We start from the raw sequence: 25,942 nt of genomic DNA on the forward strand, positions 1-25,942 counted from the left end.
CAAAGGAGGCCCATAGGGCCCCCTTGTGCCTCTGTGTATGGGGATGCATGCAGGGAGGCACATGCCGCACTTTCAAGGAAGGCCAAAACTCATAATGATACCCTTGGCCATCAGTGGGCGGGGAAACAAATTCATTGGCATGAGTGTTGTTATTCATCTCCGGTGCAAGGGTTTTTGGAACTCCAGTCCAGATTACAAGTTTTCTCTTTTTTTCACTTCCCCTCCCAAGTAACAGTGCCCCATTTGAGCCTTTAGTTGCAATCTGGTACTCCCTTGTGGCACAGCCTAGGCTGGGTGCCTAGTTTTCCCTTGGCATATCGCCTTGGGGTTAGTATATGACATAACACCAGGGAGTGTATACAAAAACTGGCACATATTGGGAAGGAGATCTCTAAACATGTCTAAGACTATTTATCATATGCCCCAGTCACAACACGATACCACACTCTTAAAAGTATGAAATGGTGGGCTTGCCACTTAAAGCCTGGTGTCTTTGAGGGCTGCTTCAAGACTGGGGTCTGTGATGGCTGCATTAAAGCTGGGGTCTGTGATGGCTGCATTAAAGCTGGGGTCTCTGAAGGATGCATCAACCCTGGGGTCTGTGATGGCTGCATTAAGGCGATGTTCTGTGATGGCTGCATTAAAGCTGGGATCTGTGATGGCTGCCTCAAGACTGAGGTCTGTGATGGCTGCATTAAAGCTGGGGTCTGTGATGGCTGCATTAAAGCTGGGGTCTGTGATGGCTGCTTCAAGACTGGGCTCTGTGATGGCTGCATTAAAGCTGGGGTCTCTGAAGGATGCATCAACCCTGGGGTCTGTGATGGCTGCATTAAGGCGATGTTCTGTGATGGCTGCATTAAAGCTGGGATCTGTGATGGCTGCTTCAAGACTGAGGTCTGTGATGGCTGCATTAAAGCTGGGGTATGTGATGGCTGCATTAAAGCTGGGGTCTGTGATGGCTGCTTCAAGACTGGGCTCTGTGATGGCTGCATTAAGCCTGGGGTCTGTGATGGCTGCTTCAAGACTGGGCTCTGTGATGGCTGCATTAAGCCTGGGGTCTGTGATGGCTGTATTAAGCCTGGGGTCTGTGATGGCTGCATTAAAGCTGGGATCTGTGATGGCTGCATTAAGCCTGGGGTCTGTGATGGCTGCATTAAGCCTGGGGTCTGTGACAGATGCATCAACCCTGGGGTCTGTGATGGCTGCGTTAAGGCTGAGGTCTGTGGCAGTTGCATTAAGCCTCGGGTCTGTGATGATTGCTTTGAGACTTGGGTCTGTGTTGGTTGCATTAAGCAAACGCATGCACTTTCAAGCGTGTTCACACAAAGGCCAATTCTGGTGCAGTTCCAGGTTCTCGCTTTATATAACTATTGATCATCTGAAACAGCGGAATAGCATGTGGGCTCCGGCAGATTAGTCATCTGTCAGAAAATCTCTACTACTCTTTAATGTGCCCTTAATTGACTATTTTAAGGCTAATTATGCGATACACAACAGCTTCTAGTTTTGCTCCCAATAGGAACGGTGTTTGACCCAGACTGGCGCGTACGTAGGAAGAGCACGAAGGCTTTGAATCACTTTTCACAACCCATCAGGCAGGTTTATGAAGAGAATTTTCAGAGGCAGCAACTTTCACCTTAATAGAAAGGCATTGATTATGTTTGGTAAAACTAAAGGGGTCGAGCCTTACTTCTTCGTTTGAAGTGTGGCCCTCATTGCTTGGCGGGTTGAGTAGAAGTTTCGGCCCACCCATGTGACCTCAAGTGAGCCCCACCTCATCGGTGATACTGCACAGGCTCTGTAGCAAGAATACTTATGAGCACCAACCAAATGATGGGTAAGAGAGCCTGCTGCCTTTGTGCTTGAAATACTCACATAGAACTACTGTTTTTTAGAATATTTTGAGACTGGTGAACAAATAATAATGTGCATTCCAATTCTAAAATAAATGGGAAAAGTGCTCAGATAATGCGGTATCCCTCGTAACCCCTTACTGGTATTCTTCATTCAAGCTAAGGAACCGTGGGTCCCAGCTCACTGCCTGCACATCTAACCCCCTCCTCTGACTCCCTCTCTGAAAGTGTCTCTCTCCGCCCCCGATTGCTTCCTGTCCCTACCTCTTGCTATTGACCAGTTGGGGATAAATGGGGACTCTCATCCCCACTGATGTGTACATTCCACCAAAAAGCCTTCCGTACTATCGAATCCTCATAGTGCATTAGCCAGATGATCAAGGGACCAAGTAGAGCGGCCACTATCATCCACATGAAATAATACAAGAGCATCTATACAACGTATCATATGCTCCAACGTTACACTCTTGATGGTGTTCATCGAATACAGAATGGACTTTACGACGAATGCAACATTGTTACTTTTGGTGTCCAACAGCCGCATTTTTCAACAAATTACAGACTACTCATAGCCGTGTTTTTTCAAATAGAGCCTTGTTGATGGATTTAAATCAAACATGCGAAGGACCTTCAAAGAACCCCACGTCTTATAGTATCTCGCCTGTCATCCCGGATCATCGCCTGATCTCCCATCTTCATCTGCTCCCTAGTCGCCACCACTGTAGTTTTTAGCTATCTCTCTTGTCTCTCGGCTATCTCTCAGGTTGCTTGCTCTTCTCAAGTCCCTGTGTGGAAGAAGGCGGGTTGCAACTGGCTTGCAGCAGCCCCGCTGATACCGAATACCATAGAGCCCTTACCCTAGCACTCCACATATTGCCTTATAATTATGGGACGGCTCTCGCGTCCATAACGATCACGGGCTAGAATCAGAAGTCATTAGGGGACAAAACTTCTGGCTTGCTATCGTCCATGTGTAATTTAATGAAGTTTTGAGTTAAAAAATCTATTAACTCTTTGCCTTGCTAAGGGGTTGTCTGGATGGCTATGGCTGTATTATCTTGATTCAGTGGTGGCAGGAGTTGTAGAGCGCTCTGCTCCTGCTGGATATCTCTGTTACGCAAGCGCACCGCAAGCGCACCGCAAGTGCACCAAGAGTGGAGCTGCAAGTTCAGACTTGAGAAGGATGAGCATGCGTCGCTTGCTTCTTGGAGTCTCTGCAGTTAAGTTCCTCCAGCTACGGGAATGATTTATTAGCCAAAGGGATGGTGTCTCCTGCCAGTCCCAGAACAATCTGCCTGTGTCATTACTAAGTCAACATCTAATTAGTGCGCCACAAAGCTGCTGTCTTATCCAGATCACAAGTGGATTTTTCTTCTTCCAGCTGTCGGTACCAAAATTATTATCTTGTACTTTTCAGCTCACCTCTCACAGCAGTGATGGCTGTAAGAGCTGAAACGCCAATTCTACAAGTGGGGCTGGTTATGGGAATACACAAGGTGCAAATGTTATCCATTTGCCCGCTAATAAAAACGAATAAAATATAGAGACGATGTAAACAAATAAGGGAAATTCCTTGAATTTAGTTACAACAAAAAAGCAGGATAGCCTTCACCCCTATGTTAAATATGGAGTTCTGTGGAGTTTTACAGTCGTTAGGTTTAGAGTGGAAAAAGTATGTCAAGCACAAATGCATTTATTGCACCTCAGTGACTATAACATGGTATACGAAAATGCAAGTGTTGGCAGATCATGCAATCAAATATACTTGCAATAAGACCACATTCATACTCGAATTTGCAGAGTCAGTGGGGACTTTGGTTGCATGAAGAGTGGGAACGGGTTCAAAGACTGCGGTGCTGCTGTTATTACTAATACTGTGCACATTTTAAGGAGCCAACTTGGCACTGATAACGGCTTTGGTTAGGGATAAGTTGAGGCTATATCACTTGCACTTTATGTCCACAGATCTAGCATGGGCTTACAGTATAACCACAGAGCAACAACGACAGGGAAGGTAGGATGAACAAAGGCTGCAATGCAGCTACATTGTCAATGGGTCTGACTCAAAGACAGGCACCATGTGCTCTCCTGGTATAACACAAACGAGGCTAGTGGAGGTGGTCCATTCTTTGGAAACTGCATGCAGGCACCAGAAAATGATTTAAAATAGCATTTTATGTCAAGTTGTGATACTGAAGGCAAGAAACCTTTAAAAGACATGACTGCTGTGCAGCTTCTCTTTGCTATTGCTCCATGTGCCCATCGGGCCCTATTCCGATAGACCGGGACAGTGCCCTGAGCGGAAAGACAATTTGGTGTTTGTTGGGGGAGTGGGGGGTTGTTGCAGTGTGATGGCAGGAGATGTGAGGAAGGTGGGAGGAGGGCAAGGGGTTGGTGGGGTGGTATCAATTATGCTGAGGTACATTAAGGGCTAACCACAAGGTCTTTAACGGGATGATTGAGACCAAGTGGGATGAACGAGCTGCTGTTTGCATGACATTCGGTCCGGCAGCTCACTGCTGCATCCCTCGGAATGGGAGCGCCCCGGGCCTGGGTCCAGCTCGTCCATGTCAAAGGCTGGTCATGGTGTCTATTTAGCTGTTTTCTTGTTCTATTGTATAGTCTCCCTTGGTTGCTGTTCTGGGTTGTAGTCCACACCTCATCAGAAAAAAGGGTCTCAAGGGGAGCCTTGATCAGGACATTTGTTGTTGAAACACTCCCAGTGGATGGACATATCTTAGTGTATTACTATCAGCTGATGGACATCCCTTGGTGCAGGGAAACAGCATTTACAACGCGGGTGGAATCACGCATAATGTTACAGCGCAGGCGTTACCACGCTTTCCTTTACTACGCATATGCGTGGTAAAGGCAGTTAGCACTCTAGAGTCAGAGAGGCTGGACGGGGAGAATGGAAGGAACAGGAAGGATCGGGATGCAGGTTAGTAAGTAGGGCTGGGCCGGGTTTTAGGACTCATAGTGGGGGGCTGAGGTGTTTTTAGAGCTGGGGCCAGGTTTTAGGGCTCTAGGCAGGGAGGGTAGGATCAGTTTTTAGGGCTCGTTTTAAGGCTTAAGTTGGGGGGCAGGGTCGGGTTGTTTTTAGGACTGTAGGCCAGGTTTTAGTGCTCAGGACAGTGGTCGGGTAGTTTTTAGGGCTGGGTTGGGGTCATTTGCAGGGCTGGGGCTGGGTTTTAGGGCTCAGGGCAGGAGGCTAGGGTGTAATCTTTACCACACATATGCCTTTACCAGTCATGCCTTCAAAACAAAATTCTTTGTAAAGGCGTTCGTGGTAAAGGCATGCATGGCAAAGTCGTGGTCATAGTAAAGAATGCATTGTTAAGGCATGTGATATAATTGCATGCATAGTTCCGTCATACAACCCTTGGTGCAATATTCCCAGTTGATGGACATATTTTATTAGCTGCTATATTTTGCCTTGGCAAGTGGCCAGAAGAAGGCAGCAAATGTCAACAAATGTCTTAAAAAAGTCTTGTTGCTAGGGATAAGTGAGCGCCAAAACAGCAAATTATCATTTCGCATAGGCTGCCAAAAACCTTTGCGACGGAGCTGATGACTAACCTCATACCAGCTGAACAAGGAATGTGCAGGTTCAGTCCCAGTGACTAGCAGGTAGATTCATCAAAGACCCGTTTTGCGAGTCTTTAATAGCGATTCATAAGGAATCGCTATTACAGACTCGCAAAACGGGATTCATGTAGGAATCGCAAAATAAGTTGCGATTCCTACACATTCCTTATTTCCGATTAGCAAATTGCTAATCGCAAATAAGGAATAACTCTCCATTCATTCCTATGGGCCCAAAGGCCCATAGGAATGAATGGGGAGTAGTCCTTATTTGTGATTAGCAATTAGCTAATCGCAAATAAGATAGCGATTTCAAGGGTGCCAGGGGTGTCCAAAGGACACCCTGTAGCACCCCTGAAATGCAAATTTACACAGGTGTTGTGCACACACATGTCCAAAGGACATGTGTGTGTGTAACATGCAACAGAGAAAAATGCACTAAAGTGCTTTTTTCTACTTTTTCGCGATTTACCACGAAGTCAGACTTCGTGGTAAATAGCGACCAAATATTGCGATTTAGCAATTTAAAATTGGTTCATGAATTGCATTTAAGGAATCTCTAATAGAGATTCCTTAAATCCAATTCCTCGCAAATATGCGATATCGCAAATAGCGATTTTTGCATTTGGGATGATGAATCCCAAATGCAAAAATTGCACTCGCAAAGGGCCAGATTCTCAGAATCTGGACCTTTGCGAGCTCTATTTAGCTTCATGAATCGGGCTGTAGGTATTTAACAATGAACTGTAGGGGGCTTTTTGTGACATAACGTAAATATGTAGTTGCGTTCTGTCTCCATGTTGGGAACATTTCATATTTCACTTTTTGGAACAGCAATTCTGCACAATTGTTTGCATTTGACTGATAACATCACATATGGTCTGCTGCTTACATCACAAAAATAAACGAGGGGAAACATTCTCCTTGTCTAGCATGGGTTACAAGATGCTTACTCTTAGCCAGTATAAAAGATTTTTTTTTCACCATTAGCTGGCATTGATCTGACTTTTTACTGAGGACCTTCAAGAGTCTCTAATTTCAATGTGTGCATTTGGATGGGTCCAATCCATGTCACATACAGTGAGAGGATAAGAGGAAGACATTGCACATTGCGTTTCAATGTAACAACCCGAAGGTCTCTCCGTGTCCTAGTATGTAGACAGATCGGTGCACCGCCACTCGAATGTACTTAGAAGCGGAGTTGGTAGACTGTAAAATAGGAGCTCAGTCAAGGGTGGGAGACGGGCTCGCCAATCCTGATTAATTCTGAGCTACACTGAAGATCTTCCTAGACACAAATCCATTATAGTTTAAAAGTAGGGGGTGGGGGGGGAGGGTGCTTCATCCGTTCTCTTTGCTTCTCTGTCTGAAATTCTACAGCTCTATTATTTGGACCTGAAATATTCACAACTGTCTATAAATTCAATTGTCAGATGGTGGATTTTATTCTAGACATCACTTCAATCTAATATTAGAGGTACTAAAATTCACATTAATGCTAGCAGGGATGAGGCGAATAAGACTTCACCCTGAAAGAACACCTCGCTGACGAAGAAGAGCTGCTCGTCAGGTGATGGCTTTATCCTCGTCGGCGGAGACGGCCAATTCCTCCTCGTGCCGTAAACGCAGGTCACATTGGATTCATAAGGGTCCAAGTGTAATTAACTTCCATGCATAGATGTAACATGCACAATATGCTAAAGCGTATACTATTTATAGGATCCTCTTGTTACAAGGCCATGCTTGCCAATGGAGTCTCTCCGTGCACCTTTAAGGGCTTCCATTTCTCATTGGCATAACCGCTTTTAGTGTAATTCTTAAGCGCCTAGTTCAAGAAGAAGCTGCATATTCTGAAATTTGTAATAATTCAAGGACTGCTACCGCATGGAAGTCACAAAATTATTGACGATTGCGCAATCCACCTATGGATTTTGGTTCTCACACAGCACAATCTAAAGCCCAAATATTTGACCCTTCTTAAAACTTAGACACATTACAAAATTGCTCCCCGGAATGATGCCATCCAACTCCCCTCCAAGATGACATTTGGTCCACCTAAACGGTTGCCTCACTGTATATGCCTATATTCCTCATACTAATAAGGCATGCCATATATTATGTGACCCTCTATGGCACTAGCTTAAATTGATTCCCCTTCTATCCCTATATTATCACTCTGCTGTAACATTGTTTTTAAGTATTGTCTTGAAGCTGTTTATGGCACTTCTGCTAGATTGGCTAAACTCAAAGAAATGCCAATGCACATCCATTCCTGGGGCAAGCTTCTGTTCCCTAACTGCACGCGTGTGCAGTACCTCTTGAACAGATTTACGAAAGGCATTTTTCCTTTTTCAAATTGTAATGGTATATATTTTTCCATTAAATATCTTCCCTTCCTGAAATACAAAGTGAAAGCAGGGAATGTTGATGTACTTTCCCACACTTTCTGAACTAATTACACACACATCATTTGAGTGTCAGTCAAGAAGTGCAGATCGGTGTGGACATTGCAATAAAATGTTCATGAATACGTTAAATGTACGAAACTGTGGGTATTCATCCACAATGCCTTGTGATTTGTCACCACCAGGCTGACACTGTCCTGGTAAAATTTGCATTTACTAATATTTGGTGTTACTTAATAAGTCATGAGTCCATACTTTGAAGAATTTCTGCACTAACATGATACCATTGCAAGCGTAACAAAAGCATTCTGGACTTGGTAAATGGCCCCTGAGTCATGCATGCATTTTTACCTCTGCAAGTCACATTATACACCGAACATCTTACACATGTGTTTATGGGGTGCAATTTAAATATCTGGCAATGCTGTTAAACAGCCCTACCTAGACGTTTACAAAAATGAAAAGTTGAGCCAATATAGCGCATAAAGTACAGCCAGAGTTGGATATTTTGTTCAGAGTCCCCGGGCCCTACTAGAAAGGCAATGTGAACTAGGCCATCAAGCCAGACTGCACACCTGAAGGTTCTTCCTTATGGGGCCGCTTCACTCATATTCTGTTTTTCTGGGCGGTTATGGACTTGAAACTCCTGCTGTTTCTTGTTTGTGATTCAAACTATCAGGCTATTAAAGATCCCAAGCAGTTCATAAATAAAATCATTTTTGGTTTTCCAAGCAATACCCTAATTGAATGACTGCCATCCACCAAGGGGGCGCGTCAATGAAGGCCCCCTCACGCCTCTGGCCTAAGGAGAATATTCATTGGCTACCTGGGGCAAGCAGAACATTTCGACCTGTTCACAGGACTTGTATCTTGCTTCCCCTACCCCCAAGTGCTAAGAAGCAGCACCTGAGTCCTATGCAGCGCTTTACAGAAAACTCTGAAATAACAGGTTGAAATAAGCAAGTGGGAAAACGTCATGGATTTTCCTAGCACTTTGCAGCAAATGTGTAACTCGACTATAGCAGCATCTCTGCTGAGTAGCCCACTTCTTCTGTACACAGAGACAACAAATGCACCCACATCTGTAACCTGAAACAACTCCAGATATGATGTCAGCACGGCAAAGATGCTTGCACGAAAGGCTGCGACGCTGCGTTGCTCGCTTTCTACGACCCTACTCAACCCGTGCTGAGTAACAGACTCGTATTTCGGATCCGTGTCACCGGATAAGGGCACCCGCGCCATTTCCTTTTATTTTGCTCACCAGAACAGGAGGGGACAGCTCTGCACCAGGAAATGGAACAGAGAGTGCCGCATCACGGCGTGAAACATGAACCTCTGGGTCGTCCCAGCGGCTCCGGTAACCGAGCCGAGCTTCCAGCTCCGATGGGGCCGCGACTCCCACCCAGCCCTCATCCCCTTTTCTGCTTCAGCTAGCTGCACTCCAGCAAAGTGGCAAAAATGCGAATCACTTAAAAGGCAAATGGACAGCAGCTGCTATTGCCGGGGAATGGCAAATGCGGAAGAAAGCGGCGACGACTGAACGAAGTGTCATGTCAGGAATCAGCAGTGCAACGTGTGATTTGAGAAAACATGTCTACTCGGCAGATCCAGGCTGTCATTATGGCATCACTGTAATACGATGCTTTGACAAGCGCGCGCCAACGTATCATCATTGCATTAAGGTGCACTGCTTTAGCGCGGCCAAGGTGCGGAAGGCATTTTTCACTTTAATCAGCCGCATCTTAAGGGCTGCTTGGTTAACTTGCCCAGAGCAGCCCTTGGCAAGATGGCGGCGCTAATCGCGGGACAGGAAGTGCGAAGCCGGAGCCCAAGTGGAGCATGAGGCGGTTAACCAGGCATCACAGGGTCAGTCGAGATAAGGGTCCAGGTTCTTCCTGACCTTCTTTAATTGTTTGCTTGCTGAAATTAGCAATACTATTAAAAATAACCAAGCCACGCAGATTTTTTTTTTTTGGGGGGGGGGGCGGATTTATATTGCGCCAACTCGACCCGAAGGTATTGCATAACGACTGTTTCCTGACATGCTTGTATATTGAAAAAAATGTGAGACTGCTTCTTTAGAGTTTTGTAAATATGGCAAAATAGAATGCAAACTTACCGGCCAGAAGCATTGACTAAAAGAGCGCCCAATAGTAAGTTGAATCAAAAGTAAGGAAGCCTATTGCCTAAACGAGACAATCTCATTGCGTGATCCAACTCGTTCGACCAATCAGATTGGCAAATTAACAAGCGTGGGTGAAGTAATGCTGGAAGTCATTCCAACGATAGGTCTTTATGGCTCCATTTCTTCCAACCCATGGAAAAGATATGCCTAGTAAGATTTAAATCCCAAATCTAGCACCCGTAAATGGTTGGGTCATCCCAAAGTGCATCACTTCCTGTGATAGAGAAACCTATGGCCTCTTTAGTAGAACAGGTTGATTATTGTGATCCTTGTACTTGTGCATTCTGTATTAATCTGCATCCTTTGATATCCCATTGGCCGCTGTTTCAATATTACAAATCTGTAGTTAACTCCAAACATGAGTTACATGTCAGGGAGGTGCGTTACAACATACAGCTGTGAATAACATACAGCTGTGATCACAACCCTCTGCTTCTTCATCAGGGCTTGAAGACTGATTTACTAAAACAAACATTGTCTATGTAAAGGGTGTCTGTATTACAACTTTCCTCGCCTTTAATCTAGTCTATATCAGTGGTTATTAATATAAGTGATCAATGAAAGGATATGAAATATTATGTTTTTTTTTTATTTACACATTTTGTGTCTCAACATGCTTTCTATAAAGGACGCTGCGTAAAAATCCTATTTTGAACGACAGACACATTTCTAATTGTTTTAAGGGTAGGCCTTTTGCCTTTGGCAATGCTTGTTTTCTTTTGTGATGGTTTTGTTAAAACTTTATTGTTGAGTAGGCTGACTTGCATTCAGCAATATAAAAATAACAATGTTGCTAAAAGCAAAGCATTGTGTTTTGGTCTTAAAAAGCACACATTGCCATAAAAGTTCATGGCAGCGACAGGAACTACTTTGTGTGAAGAAGTGGTCCTTGTGAAAGGGAAGAATGTCATAATTCACAGTAAAGTTAACCAATGACCGGCGTGGGCCGACCCATTTCCCCATGCTGTATTGGGTAGAAGAAACATGTGAATGACAAAACAACTGTCTGTACATGCTGACAGCACCTATACGTAAGTATTTCATAATTATAATTTTAGTCGAATCAAAATACCTGGGCTAACACCTGGCCTTAAACTTCTTATTCACAAGAGAAATATCCTTTAGCGATGGTCACCACTGTATTCCCAAAATAGTGGCAACATATGGATTGTGTGGTGACATGCACCAGTACCTTCCCAAAATATGGAAACACTGCTTTTAACATCAATTCTTAGAGCTTCCCTTCTCTATCTGATTTGTTTGATGGGTTGACTTTTGCCAATGTGCAATAGAAGGTTAATGAATCTTTAATCTGGTATATTTTACTGCCTTGACAGGAGCAAAACTCAAGACTATTTTAAACTCCAGATAGCCAGGCACAGAATCTAGTTTCCTTTGAAAGAGGACTCCTAGGAGTGAACTGGGGTATGTCACAGCCAAACGACACATTGTCACTTATATTCAACTAAGTCAAAGTCATTCTGAATATTTATCAGCATTTGTATAGTGCTATACAATCAGTATAGATATTTTTGTTTGTAAAAATGGTAAAATTAACATTTTGAATGTAAAAAAGGTAGAGAAAAGGGCAGTGAAAAGAGAATGTGTAAACATTCGAGGACACAAAAAAAATGAAAATTACTTTTCAAACATAAAAATATGTACTTATAAGGAACCACATGTATGTTAAAGGAGGGATGGGGTTGTAGTCAAAGGACATTTTTAGAGGACGTCAGCGGATAGCACCATCACTGCTGGCAAAGGTGAATAGGTAGACAAAAAAGAGTGAAGGGGAAAGTAGGCACCATAGAGGAGGTGTGGGGCTTTAAAAAAAGATGCAGGGAGTTCTGCTTGTGTTCTTGCTAGGAACAGTAAGAGGGAAGCAGTAAAGACCAGGCAGGTGGCATGAAAGGGGCTGAGGGGCAAGAAAGGTGAACAAGTGGAATGGGCGGGAACATTATTTTAAAGAAAGGGTGTGAGGTGGTGCCCTTATGCGTATGAAACAAATATGAAAGGCTTGAGAGCAAAGTCACTGTTTGTCAAAAATGTTGTCACTTACATAGGAAATATTGATGTATATGAATTTTTTTCCTCAACTTTTTAACCTCATGCGTGCGAGCGCAATTCCGCTCGTACGCTGAGATTTTTTAAAACGCACTTTACGTGACGAGCTGGGCTCGTCATCAGCGTGCGAGGAGGCTACGCCATGACGAGCCCAGCTCGTCATCAGTGTTGAAGGGGTTAAATACAACTTTTTCCTTCGTAACTTTTTCTTGTCCTATATACATATATTAAATCTAGTATAGTATCAACATTTAATAGTGGTACCAATAGCATATATTTCTGTGCTTTTCATTGAACGGTTGTGTAAGGTAGTTGTATTTAGTTCTGTATATCAAGCAAATATATGCTATATAGCTAAATTGGTAGAGTCTGCTGTTGATTAATGTGAAAGTAAAATATGTTTGGTCCAGCCATACATCTTTTCAGTGTATTATGTGTGTGGTGGGGTGTGCTGAATAGCGTTGACGTTTTTGTACAAATGGGTAGTTGGTTGCCCATTGCGCAGCCTACGCAATCCCTGAGCAGTGTGCTAGAAAATGTTACATCACAACCACCCCAAGTGCACATAGGGGGCATAGGAAACTGAATCGTCTTAAAATGGAGGCATTCTTTCATATGTCACTTTGTTGCATTCTAGGAGGAAAATGTACTCCATTGGAACCCAAAGAAATTCCAGTCAGTGCTCCCTTGTTCACCTTTAAAAACATAGGGACATCTAATGCATGATGCTACCAGTGAGCCTGATAATAGATGCTAAACATATCCCCAAGACCAATCAATCCGACCAATGAGAACCACGCATCTCACATCAGGGGCGAGGTTGCTGGGCCAGATGTTGAGGAGGAAGAAAATGAATTGACCTTGTCTGCTTTAGCCAGCACTTAAGGTGTCTGGATCAATGCCAGACCCCTTGCTCTGTCTGCCCACCACCTCCACCGTCAGATGAATATGAGCACTCGCGCATTATCAATAATGCTGTAACAGGAAGGGGAGCCACAAATGAAGTGACGGATTGCAAGAAAATAAATAAAGGCGAATTACGGAAGAGGCTGCAAGTAATGCTTTATTAAAATGGTGAGATGTATGGTCCCGCTCCCAGACGTCTTACAAATTACTATTTTGATGCACCGCAAATTATCTCCACTTTTGAAAGGTCTTGAAAGAAAGTTTGAGAGGGTGATGTGGGTCCATTAGCATCCTCAGGGGTGCAGGCAGCTTTTCATCAGTGGTTTAGGGGGAGAATGCAAAACTGTAAATGTTACTGATTCACAACCTACCTTATGGAACATGAGTGAGAGAAGCTTGCTGCAAGGTGACATCCATGCACTTATGTAATGTGTAAGAAGTGCACCTAGCTTCAACGCAATGGAGAACTGTACACAAGTGAGGCAACACGAGAGAGAGCATGGGAAAGGGTGAGGGAGGCACAGGTAGTGCTCACAGGAGGGAGGATTAAAGAGAGAAGAATGTGGAGTAGGAAGAAAAGTGGAAATTGGAGTTGGCCAGCTGTCTACCCATGGAGCGAAGTGTGATGAGGCGCTATAATCTTTGCACATGGGAGCAGTAGCAGGGGAGGAGTACAGATTACAAGGAGTAGGGATAAGGGGAAAGGTGGAGGTGGGTGGGAGACCCCAGGGTTCAGGGATGAAGAGGTGATGGGGCGGAACTCTTGTACGGGATACTGCGGCAGGGTGGTTCGGTTGCCAAATAGATTCTTCAATTGCCGTAAAGTGAACACTTTCTTTGTACATAAGTCACACACATTCAAGGAATATGATACACAGGGTGATTTTAAGTACAATGCGGATCCCTTTTATTCCTTCATGACTTGTGCCTTAACAGGCCACACAACCCACTGAAGATCTCTGTACACAATCTGTACACGTCATAGTCAACACCACAAACACAACAACACACGACAATGGGAAGCTGTTACATGCTTTCAAGTTGTTAACTGAATATTACAATTGGACCATAAATATTAGAACCTTAAAGGACGAGGGCCGCTGTTAGGGCGTATCACATATCCACCACACCGTGTACAAAACTTCGATGAAGATCTATTTTGTGTAAATTCCAACTGTGATCTTTCACTGTAGACATTGCCATACCTTCACACTGTAGTGTAGTGGAATCCACTGTAGTGTAGTGAATTGACACACCAACCGTCAATCAACACAAATGGGAATGCTTCATTGTACGTACACGAAACTCCTTAAACGAGCAAGGAATAAGATCACCATTGCTTTACATTTACCAGCTCTACATGACTCTCTATAAAAATCTCTGTACAGCTGCTCCCAGCATGGAAAGGGGGGGAGAGGTTGGTGGAGGGGTTCCAAGAAGTAATGAGGCAGGTTTCAGCTGGTAACCATTGTCTCTCAAATACCTCCCGCGCCCGCACACATATACGTACACAGTATTCTATTGTTCAACCGCGCTTCGACACACGGACTCTCTTTCTCTGTTCTTTTCCTAATGCTTAACTACTCGTTGACTCTGGAAATGGCATTCTCTCGCAATCATTGCTTAAGTGAATGTTTGTCCCCGTGTGCACCGCCATGCTGTTAGCTAGCAGCAGGGAGCAGTTGAGTTGTTACTACATTTGATTTGACTGCCAGTAGGAAACATAATTTCTACCAACTGTTAGATGTCAGCTCTAAAGAACTGCTTTCCATTTCGTCGGTGACTTATTTGTCATTTTCCTTTCCCTTTTTTCGCACTTCCGCGCTATGAGCAGCGCGCATGTGGCCATGAAAACTCCAGGTGACTAACTCAGCCTTCCGCAGGGTTCATTTACGCTATTACTCTTTACTACATGGAAATCAAGTGCCTCAGGTGTGGTGCCCAGCTCCTGCTTACACTAGGGGAGGGACTAGGAGAGGTGAAAGCAGAGGTGTCGGTTTCCTTATTTTGTATCATCAGCTCAGTACACCTAGTTCTGATTCCCATTTTGCTCCAATTTGTAATCGCTTTAAAGAACAAGGAGAAAAAGTACCCAGAACAGACATCCTCCTGGGATGGTATTCTGATGGTTGCATGATAGAGGTGTGCATGGCTACACCACATGTGCCTCTACAACGCTGGCCTAACCACAAATGCATCTGAACAACACATTCCTTTACCACGCATGCCTTTACCATGCAATTTTGTAGTAAAGGCATAACTGGTAAAGGGATATATGTTGTAAAGTTCCTACCCTAGCCCTCCCCTGATCCTAACAACTACCCCACCCCCCCTTGATCCCTTAATTTACCTGCCCCGAACCCTAAAGCTAACCTTGCCCCAAGCACTAAAAACTACCTTGCCTCCCAAGCCCTAGAAACGGGGAACATCCTTTACGACGCGGATGTTACCCCGTGCTACCATTACGACGCGTCTCTTACAACACAAGTCGTAACCCCGACTTGCGCTGAAGGGCGCTCAAGGACAAGGAATAGTTAATACCAGAATAATACTACTAATAATAATAATAATACAGTTAATACCCCAGAATGCCACATTGTTTTCTCTCCAGTGATCTGCTCTTCCCATACCCCCTCCATTGTCCTTTGTGTTTCTACCTCCTCCCGCTCTCCGTTGCCCTGCCCTTCCCACCTCCTCCTGTCCTCAATTGCCAATTGTTTCCCCCAACATCCACTGCCTTTCTGCTTTTCCTATAACCCTCCCACCCTTGATATCCATTGTGATGATTTTGTCCTTTACACCCACCCACAGTGCGCTTTGTTCTTTTGCCCGGCCCCCACCCACCATGCCAATACACTCTCCCCTATCCTGCCCTCTCTCTCTGTTGCTTTGACCCCACCAGCTCTCTACCCGAATCCACTACACTTGGTTGTTTTTGTTTTCAAAGAAAGCACATTGTGCTATTTTTTAATTACCAATCCATCTCAGGTTGAAAAAAAAAAGAAAAAAATGCTTGCCTCATTCTTAGGCGCACACATGTGTGTTGGCATGCGCATACAAAATGACACAGTGGCCGCATTATAGGGCTTTTTATTTCTTTATTTTAGTCATGGTGCACAGTGGCCGTAGTACTGTACAGCAGAGCTAAAAATCGTTAGTGTCGTAGGTGAGACCGATTGGTTTTCCCAATACTTGTTCCATTTTGAAAAAGCGGGCAAATAATTTACAGTGCAGGCTGACGGTTGGCCGGAAGATGCAGTGGCCAGCAGTGGAGAACGCCTTAGTGTGGTCTGCAGGCAGGAGTAAAAACCCACACACAGACATCCAGAGTTTTCCATTTGAGGCTGGACTCAATGTGCTCATTTCATTTTCTCTCCTCTTGTAAGAATTTTAAGAGAGGGAGGAATTATCCTAAAAGAAGAAGGAAATATATGTACACTAGAAGACCAGGTAAGAGGCGCTGTCATGGTGGATGGGGTAATTGTGGATGTCCATTTTGTTGCCACTCAGTGGTTCTCATGAACAAGCGTACTATATAGTCACGCTTCAAATCCTGCCTACATTGATTTTAGGAAACCTTCCTCGACCAATCGCTCCCGTCAGAGATGTATGGGTAAAAGCCGTGTTGTGCCAAGCTCACCCAGCGAAAAGGCAGCTGTAGGTACTGTATCTGTATAAGGCCCACACATTGGTGCACTGTTTTGTGAATGGATGGAAAACAGAGCACAGTGTGACACAGCAACTGTTGAAAAGCGAAGGAGTGTCACACTGAAAAACTGCAGGACCATTTCTTATGGATGGTCTAAGTCAGGGTTCTCCAATGTCGGTCCTGGAGGAGCAGATCCACGTCAGATTATTTGCATATCCACATTTAAATAAATGTAGTTATCATGAAAAACCTGCCATGGATCCTGCCCTCCAGGACCAACATTGGAGAACCCTTGTCTAAGCCAAGCACAAGCAAGCCAAACACTGCTACCCAGTCAACTGAAACTGAAGCTGTTAAAAAATAGTTTTAGACAAGTTGTTTTTTTAGTTTACCTTTACCATTTTCCAGTTTATATCAACAATTAGAACTTCGGGCTCATACAGTTCTATTTTGTTATTGCCAGTCGCAGCTGGTGTCGGGACAAAGTGTTGGCGCAGAGAAGGGGGACAAAACAACAACAACAAAACGTACCTGAACCCTGCCGCATTGCCGCTCTTCTGGCTCCACTGCAGGAACCGGCTCCCAGACTACCATGAGGGTAATCCTGACGCTGCGTGAGAGCAGCGTCGGGATTGGCCTGAGTGCTCTCAATTTGTGCTCTCAGGGACACTGGGAGCCTGTGCCAGCTGTTTTCAACTCGGCAACGCAGCTCGGGTTGGAGACAGCTTCAGTGCGCTTGGCAGTTTGGCTGTCCTGAGACAGCCGGCCAAACCGGCATGCGCACTGACAACACTCCCGCTCCACTCCCGCTCTATCTCTCAACCCCATGGCCCTGCCCACTAGACTCCTAAGTATGGAGAAAAACAAAACAATAATAAACCTGCTTTATTATTGTTTTATTTTTCAAGTTTTGCAGCTGCAGGTGGGGGGTGGGGGTGATGCTCTGCTGGTTACTGCTCTGTTTTGCCACTGTTCCTTATACTTACAGTAGGGTATTTCACATTTGTTTTCCTCCTGTACTGATCTGAAATGGTTTGCAGCAGGCGTCTCCCTCTCTCTGTGTTTGTCTGTCTTGCTCTCTCCTTGTTGCATAGACATGCTCTCACACTCTCACACATCCGAGCATTGCCTGATCCATGCATGCACCCCGGCCAGCATACACACACATTCAAGGGTACATGCTCTAAACTATCATGCATGTAGGAAGATAGTAATGCGTATAAACACAAAACAAGCATAAATGCACGCGCGCACACAATTATACAAAACACATGTAAGCATGCATGCACACACAGACACACAAACAAGCACAGACACACACACACAATATCTGCAAGCATGAACACATTTGTTTGCGCATACACAAGAATTTTTACTGGCTGTTTTCAATCATTGCCTCTAGCAGGTTATGATAATCACAATTAAGTCCTCATTATAATGGGCTCGACAACAACTTAAACAAATAAAAGCATCTTCCCAGAGCTCTAAGCACATGCAATCGTTAAAAAATAAATCAGCAGCCCTCTGAGGAAACCTCAGAAGTGAGACAGCAAAGTAATCACACTAAAGAGGTAAAACTGTAATTAAAGAAATTATGGAGTGGCAGGTGCCTGGGCTCTCCTGAATGTGATAAGATGGCGCATACATATATAAAATAGGCTGGGAGACTGGGGCTGGAAAGCTGTGTCTTTAACCAGATCAAATTCTCGAAATTGGCTGTCAGGATGGGATGGTTTGATTTATACCCTTCTATCAAGCGCATGAAAGCCTCGGAGAGCGGGAGGAAGGCAGGAGGCAGGCGGCTGTCGCTTCCATTCGAAAAGCACCTTTAATTTCCACTGCACCATCTGTTACCAAATCTAATATACATTCCGCCTAATCTGGTTTAGTTCTGTAGTACTAATTCTTCCAGTGCCTGCGCCACCAGGGCTGTCCGCGGCACGCGGCGCCGGGTGCCACACCGCTGGGTGCCTCCTGGATTCCTGGGGCTCTTTCCTCCATGAAACATTTTTTAAAGGCTGGTAGTAGGAGGGGGGTAACTTGATTGCAAAAAAAGAACGTTGTTACATTGACCATTGTCTGGGGTTGGGGGGGCGGAGAACCAGGAAGGAGTAACAGTGAACCGGAAGCAAGCGGTGACCATGAGAGAAGTTGTCATGAAATACAGTCCATCCCTAACATGTTTACACTCAGGGCTGCAATAAGGTCCTTACAATGGGGTGTGCAAAAAGAGGCGCGAATCGCAGTGGCCTAACAAAACTTGCCCCCCCTTCTCCCTCCCCGCAAATGCATGGAGGGGGCCCCCATCCTCGGGACCCAGTCATGATCTCTGTGTGTGGGGGCCTGCTGCCCGTGCACAGAGCCAGAAGGGGCCCCCATGAGCTGGGTGCTGCAGGGGTATTGTTACGCCACTGGTAAATCGCATATATGTCTATGTGGAATAATCTGAACAAAGTAGACGTAAAATGTTTTGCCTGCAAAAAACATAATCACTATTATGGTTATTTATTATGATAAAGTCGTTATTATTACTATCAATATAGTTATTACTATTATTAATATTATTATTATTACTTTTATTATTAGTTCCACTATCACAAAGCAGTTCTAGCAATGAAAAGGTGGTCAATAAAACTGGTCAGTGATATGGCATATACTGCCTCCATGTGCCGCTCTTACCGTGTACCTGTTCCAGAGTCTGGCTCCCTTTTCCAGGGTCTGTGTCTCCCTAGTCCAGCATCAGTGTCTGTCCTTGTACATCAGCGTGTAAGTGCCTATCTTCCAGTGTCCATCTCTCTATGTACCGCCATTTCCTGTCTCAGTGCATGTCACTTCCTGTCCTAATGTGTGCCGGCCCCACGGTCTGTGTGACTAGGGCCATCTTAAGGGCAGTGCGACTGGTGAGGCTGCGCTGGGCGCTAACCTGTGGAGTGGGCGCTGGCCTCAGGGCGGGATGCTGTGTTTAGCAATGTATTTATGGATTTATGTAACGCTTGAATCACCCCCGAACTAGTATCTCAGCGCTCACAGAGCCACGATAAGAAAGCTATCACAAGGAACAAGAGCTAGATCAGAACAATTTTCACAGCCTTTCTGAACTGCAGAAGACCCGGGCACTGCCTCAGTGAAACGGGGAGCTGATTCCAGTGGAGGGATGCCAAATATGAAAAAGCTTTTCCCCCTGTCCTTAACTTCTAAACTTTTGGTATCTTGAGGAGGGATTTCGAGCCAGCAATAACTTATAATTGGAGACAGATGGGGCACTTTTGCTCGGTGGTAGTGAGAGAATCCGAGGAGGCAGTCATGGGGTGTTCGGGCACCAAAAACTATTGTGGCACTGACTGCCACCAGCGCTAAAGCCAGCCCTGTGCGTGTCAGTGTAGATATCACCTTGTCTCCGGTCTCGTGCCTACCTTTCCCAGTGTCTGTGTCTCCCTGGTCCAGCGTCAGAGTCAGTCTTTGTGCATCAGCATGTATGTGCCTTTCTTCCAGTGTCCATCTCTCTATGTCTCACCATCTCCTGTCTCAGTGCACCTAACTTCCTATCCCAGTGTTTTCCACCACCATGGTCCTTGGTCCTTGTGCCAGTGTCTTTGTTACCTTGTATCAAGACTCATGCCTCCCTCTCCCATTGTGTATGTATTCTTGTTCCATTGTCGATGTATGTTTATATCACCATATACATGCCTTGCTTCCATATCTCTGTGTCCCACCATCTCCTGTCTCAGTGCACGTCAGTTCCTGTCTCACTGTCTATCTGCCTCATGCTCCTTAACCCCTGTGTCAGTGTCCATATCAACCTTGTCTCAGGACCCATGTCTCGAGCTGCCAGTGATGGAATTAGTTGGCAAAAATGACCCTGCCAATACTCCTAACGACCCAGATATATCCTTGCTATCAGAATAAGGGCAAGAAACATATGGACGAGCACCCTACTGCACACAAATAAAGCCAGACTCTCTATATGTTTCAGTCTGATAACTATTCTGTGATTGAAACTCTTCAGATAAAAATCACTCTGCTTCTGGCAACCACTGGCAATAAACTGCATGATGATGTGCAACAGAACGCCTTGTACAAAGAAGCTTTTCATGATGGGGGCTCTGCTTCCAGATCATATCAGCAGCTGTTCAGGGAGAAGCTTTCATATCTGAAACATGTTGATGATTGTGCAAGGGACTGTCTGGAGCCAGCTACTTTCTAGCATTACAGATGGAAGGGGATGACACAAAGTGTATTTCTTTACAAATAATCTCATGGGGATATGTTAACTGTTATCTGGAAGTTTTGTTTCACTGCTTAAATGAAGAGACAGGTTGATCATTGGTTTGTATCAAAGACATCATTAATATTTATTTTTTCAAAACATAAGTGTGTGCTGTTGTGTATAAGTTTGACAATCATCAGTGCTAAATGAAAGATGTTTAACATTATCCTGATACAAATTGCTCTCAACCAGAAAACTAGATATAAAACAAAATGCTGGTGAAAAACCACAAATAATTTTCTCCTTTAGTGCAATAATACCAATATATGTGTATTTATTTATTGTGCATTCGTCATCTGGTTAATAAGTTGATAAACAACTTCAGTACATAATGTGTAGCTATGTACCATGTACTGTGAGCCTATAACTAAATCAATGTGACATGATGACATGTATATCATAAAGGCAGAGGTAATATTTCCATTGTTTCCTTTGTTGAGTGTGAGGAAGAGGCCCATGACTCATCAAAGATGAAGCACTGAGTTGGCCTGATGCCGCTCGTTTCCTATTGTAATGGTAATAAAGAGGGGTGTGCAAAATGTGCGCAATTTCCCTTAGAGTAATCTAACATATTGTAAAATGCAAAATAGCATTCGGTGCAATATCTTAGTGCAAAACGTGAAATTACCAAAATTACACAAATTACAATGGCATAAAGGAAATTCCGCCTAGTGATAAATAGCATATTACTCCTGACAGATCTATATGTATGGTTTACACCTTGTGCAGAAGTTAACATTTTCCTTTCTTTTTATTGCAAGGCACTTTTATACCCTCCCACCACTCCCCATATAAAGAGTCTTGGCGACCACGCATCCTCACCATCCAACATTACCAATATACTCCCATCACCCTCCCAAATACAAAGTACATCTGCAGTCTTGCACTGCTCCCTGTCCACCCTCACCAGCATCCACCCTCACCTGGATGATGAACCTGGCATGTAGGCACCCTCTACGAACACATCGTGCTGCATCTCTCTCCCTCCTTACACAAAGCTGGTTGTCCGAGAAGACAACAATTCTCAGCCATGTGTGGGCCTGCAGACCTGAGACTGATGGGGCATTGGCAGAAGATACAAAGAAGCCACCCACATTCGCGCATCCTAATCGTGTCTGCAAAGTCCCAAGGGAGGCGGTAGATCTTCGTCTGCTAGGTCATCCGCTTTGAAGGAAAGAGAGGGCTCCAGAGCTAGGACTTGCTCCCACCACAAACACCTTTTAAATGCCTTCAGAGTGATCCTTCACAGGGGCCACCACCAGTTTCTGGAGCTCCCTTCTACCATCCCTCAGACCCAGCCGCATAGGCGAACCTTCAGCCAGCTAGTGAAAACCCACTCCTTCTCACTCTATTATAGCTGGCTTTATGTTTTGTATCTCCTCTCTTTGCTTTTCCTTACTCTTAAGCCTCCCAAACTGTACCTGTGCTATAGAAAACTGGAAACAAACAAACTAATCAATAAATATTAACGTTTTACTTCTCAGTTAGAAAATGTGCCCTAACCTCTAACGGAAGGGAATAGCTCTCCCTTTTATAGAGTAGGATAATGAAGATAGCTTTGATTGCTAAGATAAAAGGATATATTTATGAAGTAGAATAAACATAATCATAATATGGAAGCACTAGGTGATGTATACAGCAGTCATTTTTGTAGAAACCATAATCTTTGCAAAAACTATTTAGATGTTAGAGGATGAGACCCAAAAGCCATTGGAAAATAAACATATCCATGATTATTAGCCTTGCAGTCCTCCAGCTGGGAGTTAGACCTGGGAACAGAGTATATATGAGAGAAGCTGGCATTATGAGAGGCTTGTTGGCCTTTGGGTGGGACCCTGGCTCCATAACAACAAACATCATCCTCTTCAGTACTACATAAACGTATGTAATTATTTGTAAATATGAGGAATAATGGTGACTTTCTGTATCATCCCTGCCCATGTTTGACAACATCTATTGATTTAATCAACAATGTACATGCAATGTTTTCATCAAGTGAATCTCATTTCAGATAAGGGTGGGCGTAACTCATGTAATTGGCTGTAGCGTAATTACACAAATTTACAGCTAAATTATGCAACATAATGCAGAATTATGTGAAGTGCATAACCCTGCATTTTGTGCTAATTTCTCAGTGCAAAATGCACGTGTGTCCAAAATGAACTAGAGGATGCATTTTGGGCAAATAAAAAATCTTGAAATGCAACAGCACACGCAGCAGTCATCTGCCACTCGCGCTCTGCTCCTGTGCACTTGCAGTAAGCATTTTTGCCATATATTACACTTAATTTCGCAAGCGGGCTTTATCTTGTAATTTTCGATAATTTTGCGTCAGAAGAGTAATGTGAAATTCCCAAAATGACTCCAACTACTTCAGTGTAATTAACATTTTACCCAGGCCTTATTTCAAGGTGATTCAAATTCCCTCGAGTGTATAGGAAAAACAATGTTTGCAGTGTTACTTAAGGGAGACCACCCATGTGGCATCTTTCTTAAGCACCCTATGAGCTCCACGAACATATCAGAAGCTCAGACAAAAAATATATAGTAAAAATTCCCATCGGACCCAACTTGAGAGAGCTTGAATTTTTTTTCAGAGGAAGTGCTAGCTTGAATAAAAAGAAAAAACCCAGCTAGGCCTTCTTTCCTGCAATCTTCACCTTTTCACCCCTCCTGATGTGACATGAGCATGTGCGGCACACACACACACACGCTCACTTACATTAAGCTAAGGGCTCAGTGGAGTTGAGTTCACAGTCCATTTACAAAGAAGGTCATTTTCTAATTTTCATGCATAACTGTATCAAAGATGCTGTCACTTTGAAAGTAGGACATATACACTAATATCTGTCAAATGAAAAAAAATAATGATAGGGCGATGATGATGCGCGGCTGGTGGAGTGTGCATTATGCCGGAATTGTTATCCTACATATTTTACTAAATATGAGGATGTAGGATTTATGGTATGGATGTTAAGGCCAAGATTGCTGTAAAAATGAAAAAATATGGCAACAGTATGCAGTACATCACCAATAGGATAATTAGTTATATAAAATGCTGGCATTCCTCGCCTCCTAACGCTCAGTGGATGAAATTCATGTATTGAAAGGAGACATATAATAACCTGCCCACTGGGGCTGATGGATATGTTTTTAATCCAAATGACCACCATCTTCCATCTGCCTGTCATGGGAGGACAGGACAAATTGGAATTTTCCTTTCATATTTCTTAGAGTTGAGCGAGAAAAACCTGGAAGCATGATAAGTGGGCCATTGAAGTGGACGAATGGACAGGCGCTCGTAAAATGGGCAGGAATGAACAGCATTGTTTATGCAGTAATGTGATTTACCTAGCTGCACGCAAGGGCCCTGCTGATAGGAAGGCTACTCTTATGCTGCTGTGCCCACTTGTCATTATTTGTTCTAAATACCTCACTATTGAAAACTTATATGAAGAATAAAATCTTGTCCGGCTGGACAAAAGACATACCTACTATTTAGTGTATAGTTATCTGCTTTTGTGTATCTCCTGTTCAGAATAGGGACCAGTGTTCTCTATAAAAAAAAAAAAAAACCCTCTTATGCTGCAGCAGAGAGGACATGCCCAGACCACCTCGCAGTGAACCGCGATTCTGGTCATTGATATTTTTTGAAATATCGAAGGCAGTTGTAATTGTGTAGTGACTTAGTGCATTACAGCAACACTGTTTTTGAGTCCTGGTATGTGTGATTACAGAGTTGGTCGAAGCAATAAACGGATACACAGAAATTAGAAAATGACAGCGTATCAGGACTAGCAGGCCAGTCGATTGTGCCAATGTTCCTTCTTGCCATTGCCACGCAGATCCCACTAAATGTACAGTTTATCCCTGCTGACTCAATCTACTCTATGCTTCTATGATTTAGCCACCTAGTGCTCCTTCCGCGTGGTAGTTCCATGATTTCCCACCCTTCCAATGAGGAACATCTTTACATTAGTCCTGCATATGCCTATGGCAAACGTTTTCTCATAATCTCATGGCCAGGGCGTCAAACATTAGTGCTGGTGGCTGAATGCATGTCAGACTTTCATGATATCTTCATAAGGTACAGGAGGATATCCTTATAGGATATACTTATAACATTCAATTAATCCGAATTACTTACTTTGTTGATAGTTATTCTGAAAACATGGCATGTATCCGGCCCTCCTGCCTCTACTCTGGATTATATTTACTGTGACTAAGTGCACTTCCATTCTTCTTACTCTTTAGAAGAAACATAAGATCTCGACCTTCTGACATGTTTCTGCCAATCTTCAGAGACACCTCAAACCATCCTCAAATGACCCAGGGCCCCCTTCCAAAAGTTAGAGTCCTGCCTTGTCACAGCAACAAGAAAAATCTTGATGGAACTGAATAATGCCCACCTCCCGCCTATGGAAGCCCTGGACCACCAATAAGATCTCAACCACAGCCTGAGTCTTGATACCGGGTAAAGAGTCTGCACAGGCATTAGTGATACACCAACTACCTGAACATATAATTCACTTTGCGCCACACCGCCGTGGTGCAAATCTTCACCAACGTGACCAAAACAAAAAATACTGCTCTGTGTAAATTAAATAAATAGCAGAAAAAATATATATAAATGGAGAAAAATCTCTCATAGGGAAGCATCCATCCTTTGGAGATGAAATGTAAGACAGCATTGCTTTAGCTATGTTGACTCCTGATCAAGCCTGCGTTCAATTTGTCCAAGTGGCGGCTCATCGTCCAAGCCCGCGATCTGCTACATGGATGTTAACGCGCAGACGCAGTATTATACTAACACAGTGACGCTGCATTGAGACAGAATAGGAGACATAACCTTCCCACTGTCATGCATAGAGTAGAAATAAAGCATTCTCCGTGCCTATTGTCTATTCCAAGGAATAGCCTGATCCAAGGAATAATTAAAAGATAAGAATCAAGTTAACATTGTTATGGTGCCTTGAAAAGAACTGCCTGTAAATGGAAGGGGGAGTAATAATTCAAACGCATTTT

At 44.0% G+C, this 25,942-nt stretch overlaps 1 protein-coding gene across 4 annotated transcripts in view; it reads right to left on the reverse strand.

Moving 5' to 3' along the window:
- ESRRG (estrogen related receptor gamma) overlaps positions 1-25,942 on the reverse strand; it is a 264,204-nt gene that overhangs the window by 168,982 nt on the left and 69,280 nt on the right. The gene's annotated exons all lie outside the window — the stretch shown is intronic.

The sequence above is a fragment of the Lissotriton vulgaris genome, chromosome 6, assembly GCF_964263255.1.
Source record: "Lissotriton vulgaris chromosome 6, aLisVul1.2, whole genome shotgun sequence".
Classification (NCBI taxonomy): Eukaryota; Metazoa; Chordata; class Amphibia; order Caudata; family Salamandridae; genus Lissotriton; species Lissotriton vulgaris.